This window comes from Cornus florida, unplaced genomic scaffold (genome assembly GCF_030987335.1).
Source record: "Cornus florida cultivar Cherokee Brave unplaced genomic scaffold, ASM3098733v1 CherokeeBrave_3.0.0_Hap2_Chr01, whole genome shotgun sequence".
NCBI lineage: Eukaryota > Viridiplantae > Streptophyta > Magnoliopsida > Cornales > Cornaceae > Cornus > Cornus florida.
Genome location: NW_026775571.1, coordinates 72,194,199 through 72,204,057, shown reverse-complemented (window position 1 = coordinate 72,204,057; position 9,859 = coordinate 72,194,199). Strand labels below are relative to the sequence as shown.

Sequence of the window (9,859 nt, the reverse complement as noted above, 5' to 3'; positions counted from 1 at the left end):
TAGGAAAAATTCTGCTTACAAAACAAGGATCACAGCATGTTAAGATTAACTTCAAAAATCCATACTAATTTCAAAATCCAATCAATTTGAGCCAAAACAAAAACCTGTAAACTCATTAATAATAACTGATATCACATAATTTGAAGTGATTATTGTCAATTATGCTCGTGAGTTTGAAACGTATTCGTTCACGTGATCTTTTGGACATTTAATAGAGAAACAAACAAGTCTTTTTCTTTGTCATTGTATAAAAAAGAACAAGTGATAAATACCAAAAAGTGCCATACATACCTCATCGGTTCGCAACACAACAAATTGGTCTCTGCTGGTTATATGTGACAACACCTCACTTCAGGGACGGATATAAGTCCAAAATCCTTAATAAAGTAGTCCCCAAAGGCTCTAGACATTGCCAATCTGGGGCATTCCTCATTCGGCAGCCAAATTTTATGCACCACAAGCTTGTTGTTTAAACTGAACACTCTTCCTTTGTACTGATTTATCCATTCAGCCTCATCTGTCAAACAATGTTGATAATGTAAACACAATGTTCATATAATTTTTGAGACACAAAGAAAGTGAGGAAGAGAGAGACTCACGAGGTAAATTGTGGTTGAAATAACAGTCATAATGCAGTAGGGGAGCTCCAAGGAATTAATAGTGAGGAAACAAGTCATAATGACTTTAATATGATGTTATTTTCCTAGCCTTCCGTAAGCATGTAACATGTAAGCCCGTCCATTGTCACATAATCCCATAACCTCCTTGCTTTCACGACCCTCCAGCTGCCAGAAAACTCACACACCTATGATTTTTAAATAACACTCCACATGAGACTCATACGAGGACCCAGGAAAATAATTTCAATACCAAAATAAACCACCAGACGAATAATACAGATTCAACTTAGAATAAGTTACATCATACTTAGAAATGTTTTCTAAATAAGTTAGAAATACTATCACAACATAGTTATACTAATGCAGTAGGGGAGCTCCAAGGAATTAATAGTAATTACAAAATAATTCCATATTTAAGGCCTTAACACCTTACAAAATAACTCCACTAGAATTAGCAATTATATAACTATTCTATCCAGGTATAGGAGCCTTGCACTTTCGACGATTATGACCATTCTCGCCGCATCGCGAACAATGTAACGACCTTACATTTTGAAATTGTGATTCGATTCGTTTAATACGAGGTCGTCCAGGGGGACGTGTTACCGCAGGAGGCCTAAGATGGGAAGCACCTTCACCGTCAGCAGCAGCAACAGCAGCTGCATTCGGCATATCATGCATGGGGACAGAAGACATGAGATGTTCACATAGTTTTTGTTGTGTTTCAACCCTAAACCATGGATCAACCATCTCATAAATATTTAAAGATAATTCATGGATGGCATAGCATGCATGCGAACAAGGAATCCCACTCATGGTCCACTTCAAACAACTACAAGAATTTTCACTGCCAAATACCACCCTGAATGGTTTTCTGTCTCGATCATATATTGTACACTCAGTAGGCGAAACACTCATCGACTGAAAACCAAGAGCTAACTCTTGCTCTTTTTTTATTTTCTCCTCAATACGATCCCCAACCGGGATAGTCCACTTCTGAACGTCCAAACTCTTTTGGTATAAAAATTTGCTGAGTCTTTGCATGTGTGTATCCATCAACCTTGTGATTGAAAAAACCCTCTCTTCTTTCACCCATGCATTGAAGGACTCTGCTTGATTGGTGTATAATTTATCCCAACGCTTGGAAGTAAACATAGCATTTGACCAATGTTCAGGTGAATTCGCCAAAACCCAATCGCATAACTCCCCTCGAAATACCCGCATGGCAGCCAATGCATTCTTATACTCATCTACAGTTCGAGCATATGCAATTTTATCGAGTAATTTTTTCGCATGCTCTTTACCCGAAGCCCTCAATCCTAAACTTTGTCTCCCAAGAATGGATGTAGAAAAATTCGCCGTTAGGTGACGAAGACACCATGAGTGGTACTGGGAGCCAAAAATATCTCTAATACAACTTATTAGGCTCGGATGCTTGTCGGTTAAGATTGTCACAATGCGACCATCTAGAATCTCTTTCACCTTGCTCAAGAACCAATGCCAATCATCATCATTCTCAGAAGAAACAACAGCATACGCCAAAGGCCACAAGCCATCATTCGCATCGAACCCCGTTGCACCAAGCATTGTTCCTTTATAATTGCCACTCAAGTGGCAAGCATCGATTGCTAACATGGGCCTGCAATAGTTGATGAAACCTCGTATGGAGCACCCATAAGCTACAAACACTCGCTTAAATCTCCTATCATCCGTGCACTCCCACGATGTAATTGTCCCAGGAATATATTCTGCTATTCGTTCACACAACCACGGGACTAAAATATAGCTATCCTTGGGATTTCCCTCAATGATATGACGTGCACACTCCTTAGCTCTCCACGATTGCATGTAAGTCATTTTAGCAGAAAATTCACCGTTTATGTCTGTGGAAATAGTCTTGGGGGTGCATTTAGGATTGTCCCTAACCTTGTTCACAATAGCTCGACCCATTTCCTTCGACCAAAAAATGGCTTTATAATCTGAAATGTCTTGAGCAGTGTGAGTGTGAACATTATTAAACCGCTTGATTCTCACTATATCACCACTTCCTTCACAACCAGCTGATAATTTCCATGGACAATTATTAACCTCGCACACAACTCTATAATATTTTCTGCTATTGTCCAAGTACTTGAACCGAAAATGATTACGAAGACCAAACAAAACGAGTGCATCTTTGAAATCATTTGGGCTGTCAAAAAGCTGATCCACGCAAAGAATGTCATCAATGTGTCGGAAAGAATCCCGATGCGCATTTATCGGAGGAAATGAAGACGTTGACGCAACACTTTGTAGAAGACCAATTGGCGATGTGGCTTCAACACATTGTCTACAAGTGGATAAAAAGGTATATTAAAAATCACATAACCTATGCAGCGCATACATCAATGTATTACTTTAAATATATGTGTCTTACCTCTCACTATGATCAGTAGGAATTGTGCATGATGCAATTACAGGCTCTGCATCTTCCATATACACATTTAGCATGGGACCACTCACTACAAGCATCACTCTAAATCCAGATTCTCCCGTCATCCTCAAAAGTTCATTCTTGTTAGATTCGGTGGTATAATATATGACTTTACCACTCATGTTTGAAGATGAACGTTGTTGTAACTCATTTATAAATGATTCGTATGTTGTTGTTGTTGTTATCATAAAAGGGTCTGTGACATCGCCGATGTATATAATTTCCCCATTCTCATTTTTGTCAATTTTCCCATCAAATCGACAATAGCATATAATTTGTCTCTCATCCATTTGTCCAACTGCTTCGAAAATTGACTCATTAGTTTAAAAAAAAAAACTAAATATGAAGTTAAAAAAAAATGAAATATAAAACAATTAAAAATCATAATTATATAATGTAATTTAGAGATCTATTTACAGCGAAACACTACTAATTCCCTCAATAGGGATAGGCGGTGTCAAGATTAAACTTTTCCTAAACACACACTACAGACCTTTTTCAAATCAAAATACAACCACAAAATCAATGCCATTGATTACTAGATAATTGTATCACTATGTGTACAACAAACATATATACAAGATGAGGGAGATTATGAGATGAATAGAGAGTTAAATGGGACAATATAGATTGAAAATAAAAAATTGAGAGTTAAATAGAGAGAGAGCAGAGTGTTGAATATTTTTCACACACAAAATTTATATGTGTAAGTCTTGAAAATGGGGGAGACAAGTACAAGGGAATGTTGGAATAATAAATTAATACTAAATACATTTTTTTTGATAAATTAATGCTAAATACATATATTAAAAAAGCCTCATTTATAGAGTTTGCTAGCTTTTGCATCAATTCTATCATGTGCGTAGATGCCTAAAGACATATTACACAGAGGTATACTCTACATGCCATTTGAGAAAGAGGCAACAATCTTGAATAATTCTTGATCTAAATTGAGTTATAATAATTAATTATACATAAAAACTAATTGGACTACCTATGTGTTGGTGGCTTTGAATTTTAACTCCTAAATTCCTACGTTCTGCTGAGGATTTAGTCTGCAGTCATCAAAGAGCCTTGAATATATAGCTTGAATACAGATATAGCTGATTTAGTCTGACTCTTTTTGTAGGAAGATACAGATATAGCTGATTTTACATAGATATTATTTTCTAACGGAGTGAATTGATACTACTCATAGCTATCGACCAATATTGTGGTGTGTATTGGTTGTAACTGACAATGTGAATTTAAAATTTCAAATGGATATAACCATGGTCAGTATTAATGGTTTTAACTAAATTTTGATATTTCCATTAAAATGGTATCTCTCTTTGATTTTGGATTGTGTGTGTGGTTATTAAATTATGTGTTGATTTGTAAGGTTGCTTTCAGATTTGGACAAAAATAAAATGAAAGTCTTGATAGTTTGTTGATGTAATGAGCTTAAAAATTTAAAATTATATGCTTTGAATATATATCTATATCAGTCCATGGCAACTACTGCTTAATGATAAATAAGCTGTGAAACTACTTTGATCATATGGAGCTTATTAGTTGCATCATGATTACTACTAGTTTTGTGTATGTGTTCCATTATGTACTAGTTAATGTGTGGTATTTAGGCTTATGGCCAGTGTGTGTGTGTTAAAATCATGTATAAACATACATATATATGACAAAGTCGTGTTATGTTTAAATATTTCAGCCTAATTCTTGTAAAAATTAGAACAAATTCATGTTGGTTTGGATGACTCCTAAAGGTTTTTTTTTTGGAAGGTTAAACAAGTATTATTATACCATTTCTCTCATTCCTTCTCTTTCTCCTTCCAAATCGAGGTACGTTAGGGTTTTCTCTCCCCTAATGGCACACGTGTTCTATGGACCTGTATTAAAGTATAGTTCACACTATGATTCTTAAGATTGATGTGCTTATTGACGGTCCAGTGCTGTTTCAATCTCCTCCTAACAGCACTTAACATAATCATAAACTAGATTTAGCTCAGCCATTTTGTCTTGAAGTTTTTCCTCAATCTCATTGGGAAGCTATTCATGTAGTGGCTGAAATATGTTTGTTTTTTTATGATCCAAACACACTCAAACAAACAAGAACAGTGACCAATAGCTAGCCGCAGAAGTTACAATAGGTGTAGCTAGCCTATGACAAGTGTGTTTGTGTTAAAATCTAGGTCATACAATTCTTTTTAACAGGTGTAAATCTAGCTCCCATTCTCACGATTTGTTTGTAATTTAATTTTGTTGCTTTTGTGCTCTATCTACCACTTTATGCGACTTAGTATAAAACCAAATATAAATATTAACTTACTGAATTTTTCTGTTACTATCAAATACCATTAAAGCAAAATTACAAAATTAGACCCTCCCTCACAAGAAACAAAATTTTAAGAATTTATTAATCACTCTAATCGATTGCAATAGGCTGCCAACATAGTTAATTGAGAGTCGATAATTCAAAGAGCATTTCATTTTATTTTTGTCCAAAGCTGAAAGCAACCTTACAAATCAACACATAATTTCATAATCACACACATGATCCAAAATCAAAGAGAGATACCATTTTAATGGAAATATAAAAAAATAAGATGTTTGGATACAATTGAAAATCAAAAAATAAAAGTACATGAAGCACCAGATTTAAAATTAGATTCCTCATAAGTACAAATAATTCTTTGAGACTACGCTTTCATGAGTACAAATAATTCTTTGGGAGCTCCGAGAATTAGTGGGGTAAAACCATGTATATCTCGATTGCGAGAAAAATATATAATGCAGCTAAAAGAGCATAGGCAGATTTAATAAAGCAATCCCCACAAAAATCTATAAACTCTACCATGTTTGAAGGCTTTTCTCTTAAAAAAGACTTTAGTAGTACTACACTTATCTATTTCCCATTGAAAACTTTAAATCACCCATTAGCTGTTTTGATTTTGATTTTGATTTTGATTTTGATTCCTTTCCTAGTGCAAAGACATGTAGTATCCGTATTCACCTTCACATAAAGGTGGTGTCTTTGGTTTGATTGTAGTGCCAGAGTTTTGGACCAAAAAAATCAGATCCACCTCAAAGAGAGAGAGAGAGCTCTCTCATGTAGCCTTTTCAAAACAGAGCAAAATACAAAGAAATATTGTCAGTGTTCCCTCAACCTCTTCACTCCTCATTTATGAAACCTGTCTTTCTTTATTTATTTGACATCAAAGCTCTATCAAGTGAAATTCTCAACTCAACTCACAATATTATATATATATATATATATATATATATATATATATATATATATATATATAATATGTTTTTGGAGTAAGTGTTGTGATTCTGTACACAATAGGAGATTATTTATTATCTATTATTAGAAAATCGAACGGATAAAATGAGAAACTTTGGGAATACCCCCCCTAAGGTAGTGTGTTTAATTGTGGCATTCATATTAAGTCATCAATTTAATATGTATGTTCCACAATATATTTATATATATGCACGGGTGTAGAATATATTAGATAAAAAAGTAGTGTTACTCTTCAATTTATACAAAAAGTAGTGTTACTCTTCAATTTAGTTCTAACTTCTATTTCTACTTTGATTCCAAATAATGCAAAGAGGTGTCATATTCTGATCTGGTATAGAGAATGCTACTCAAAACCTAATTCTCAGAAAGCTTAATTTCTCTATTAAGCTCTCCTCTTCGCACTTCTTCAGCTCTCACGGCTGTTGGGGAAGTTTTTGAAAAATCGGCAAACTCTCTCTCATCTCCCAGAGAAATGCTGCCCAGAATTGACGAGAGTGGCAGGTTTTGCAGCCCCAGAGCCGCCAGAGAGATCACCTTGTATGTCCCCCTCTTACCAATTTTTGTTTTTCTGTGTGTGTATATATATAGAAAGTTCGGGCTATTTGTTTTGGTTCTTTGATGGGTTGAAAATTGCTTGAATTTCAATGTCAGGATAATTATTTATGCGGCGTGTTTGGAGGGTTATGACCCAATTCGGCTATTCAAGAAGAGAATCAACGCCCGAAGAGGTATTAGTATTACCAATGCTATGTCTTGTTTTATGACAATATGTTTATCTTTTTGGGTTTTTCTGCATCCCTTTTGATAAAACTGAATAAGTACTTAATTTATTTATTTATTATTATTTATATAACTGGTGTTTAGATAACTACATACTGCTTTATATTTTCTCTTTTTCATCTCGTTAGAAACTAAATAACTTCCAAAGCATCAGTCTTGGACAGAATTTTGATCGAAATTTACTTCTTTCTTTCATTCTCTCTTTCTTTTCTCGTAAATACAATTTAGACGTAAAGGTCATATAACAGTTTTCCCATTATTGTTCGTGTCTTGTATTTTCAACTGAATTTGGGCTTAGGTATAAAGCAGCTTGCACTCTTCACCGGTTGGGGGGGGGGGGGGGGGGCGCGGGGGGAACTTGTAAGCATATCTAGAAATTTGTTGTTTAAAACCATTCAAATTTCATGAACAGATGGTGAAGAAATCTTTTCCATTTCTGGTCATTGCATGGCAATATCTTAGACTAAATTTTTTAATCGTTTAAAAATGTTAACATATTCAATCAGTCTACTAAAAAGAATTATTTATCTAATTTATTTAAATGTTGGTAATTATCAGACACCAAGGCCATCACTGACATGCTCTAAAATGCTATGTTTCTCTAGTGAAAACATTTACCAAAGACTTCCAACCTTGTAAGCTAAGGCACAAATCATAGCATAACCATGAAGATTTGTTACTTCATCTCTGAGTCACAGTCCAAAGATCCAAACAGAGTAGCTTCTTCCCTTTTGTTTTATATTGAGAACTAAAATCTTTATTAGTGATTCTTAACACCCAAGATATTAATCATGAAATTATTATAAAGCATTTTCATTTAATTGAACCAAACTCAAATTTTATATTTAATTACATTTCAACCACTAAACCACAACAAATATAGTATGTATGAAAAACTTGTTTTTAATTTAATATTGTAGAACCAATACTAGTAATCTTAAACAATTCTTTTACTAAGCAAATGCAAATGGGAATGTAGATTTCACAAACATTTGATAACAAGTGTCCCTACCCAAAGACTATCACATGCATGCCTCTTTACAGTTTACATTTATTGATTGTATCATAAGGTCTCCAGAGCAAATGACTTATGAAGATAGGATTTAAGCTTGTTACCTTGGCACAAGCTAGTTAGCTAACTAGTGAAATCCAACAAAAAGCCTGTAGGCACCACACGTACTGCCACTTGCTTCCACATGGTCCTAGTAAATTTAAAGAACATGAATTATTTGGATTTAGGGACATTGAATCTCTACTATACACATGTAGGCATTAACAGTACAATGTTTAAGTTTTAAGATCAGATTAATGTTCTATAAAAAAAAAATTCAGCAGGTAACAAAGGACATGCATGGAAATTTGTTTTTTATCCTGTTTAATTATGTTTTCTTCAGCAAATTCCGAGTATTTTAAGTATGAAAACCCATGCTAGTGGAAAGATTGTAGGATAACATTTGGGATTTCAGTTCAGTCAACGTATAAAGAAAGCATGAACTCTTCAAAAACAAGCAAACCTAATTACAAAAGAAGAAGAAGAAAAATAAAAAATAAAAAATAAAAAAAACATTTGATTAATTAAGTATCTACTTTATGAAAATTTTGCCTTTGTTGGTGGGATAAAACTGAGTTTTAAAAATTAATTTTGTCACGCACAAGAGAGCAACATTTTGTTACGCACATTTCAAACATATACAACAAACAGAGCAACAACAATCTTGATTGCAGAATAGAAATTATATATATATGATTGCATAATAGAAATTATAAGAGGAGAATATATATAAACATAACCTACATGAAAATCAGACATCCAATTGGAAAAAAAAAAAAAAAAATTATAACACTAAATCAGGACCATAATCATCTAAAAAATAAACGTGTGTGTGTTAAGAGGGAGAGAGTACTTACCATATTACTAGAACAACAATAAATGAATGGCAGAAGTGGAGAAGTGCTTCGCTGGGTTACAGAGAGGGCGCACCAACGACGGTTAGACGTGGAGAAGTGCTTTGCTGTTACAGAGGGGGAAAGAGAGAGGGCTTGAATGAGGGTTAGGGCTCAACGGCTACGCTTCAATCCTGTTACAGAGATGGGGGGAGAGAGAGAGAGGGCTCTTAAGGGCTCTTCACGAATGAGATGAGGGAGGGTTAGGGTTCCATGTTCGGTGATGCTGTGTTTGCCTGGGCTTGCTTCGCTGGATTTGTGACGCATGACTGTGTATTTTAGGGCAACAATGCTTTAGAGTTGAGTGACTAAATTAAACGGGGGCAATAAGGTAAATGTGCTGGAATAGTGAGAAGGGCATTTTAGGCACCACAAGTTTTAAACAGTAATAATTCATGTGCCATGTCATCAATTTAGTCAACCTCATTTTTAAGAAATATGAGACTTTGACTCAGCCTCTTGGTAAATATGAAACCCTAACCCCATTTATATGTAATAATCCCTAAATAGAATCCTAGCCCTTTAGGACCCCACCACTTCCTCGTATCCATCCCCTACTAGCCCCACAAGTTAAATGGAACCCTAACCCTTTAGGACCCCACTGCTTCCTCGCAGAATCAAACCAACCCTATATATATATATATATATATATATATATATATATATATATATTGACTGAAAATAAAGACTAATTTAACCATTAAAAAAATTAATAAAAATTAGTTTACCATTTTGTTTTTC

The 9,859-nt window shown here is 34.5% G+C and overlaps 1 long non-coding RNA gene across 1 annotated transcript; it reads right to left on the bottom strand.

Annotated features, from left to right (window-relative positions):
- Positions 1 to 600: 600 nt before the first annotated feature.
- Positions 601 to 9,375, bottom strand: LOC132301287 (uncharacterized). Its single transcript, XR_009480629.1, has 3 exons — positions 9,083 to 9,375; positions 8,291 to 8,376; positions 601 to 805 (listed from the first exon to the last, which is right to left on the bottom strand). It is a non-coding gene; the product is annotated as an uncharacterized LOC132301287 (long non-coding RNA).
- Between the last annotated feature and the right edge of the window lie 484 nt (positions 9,376 to 9,859).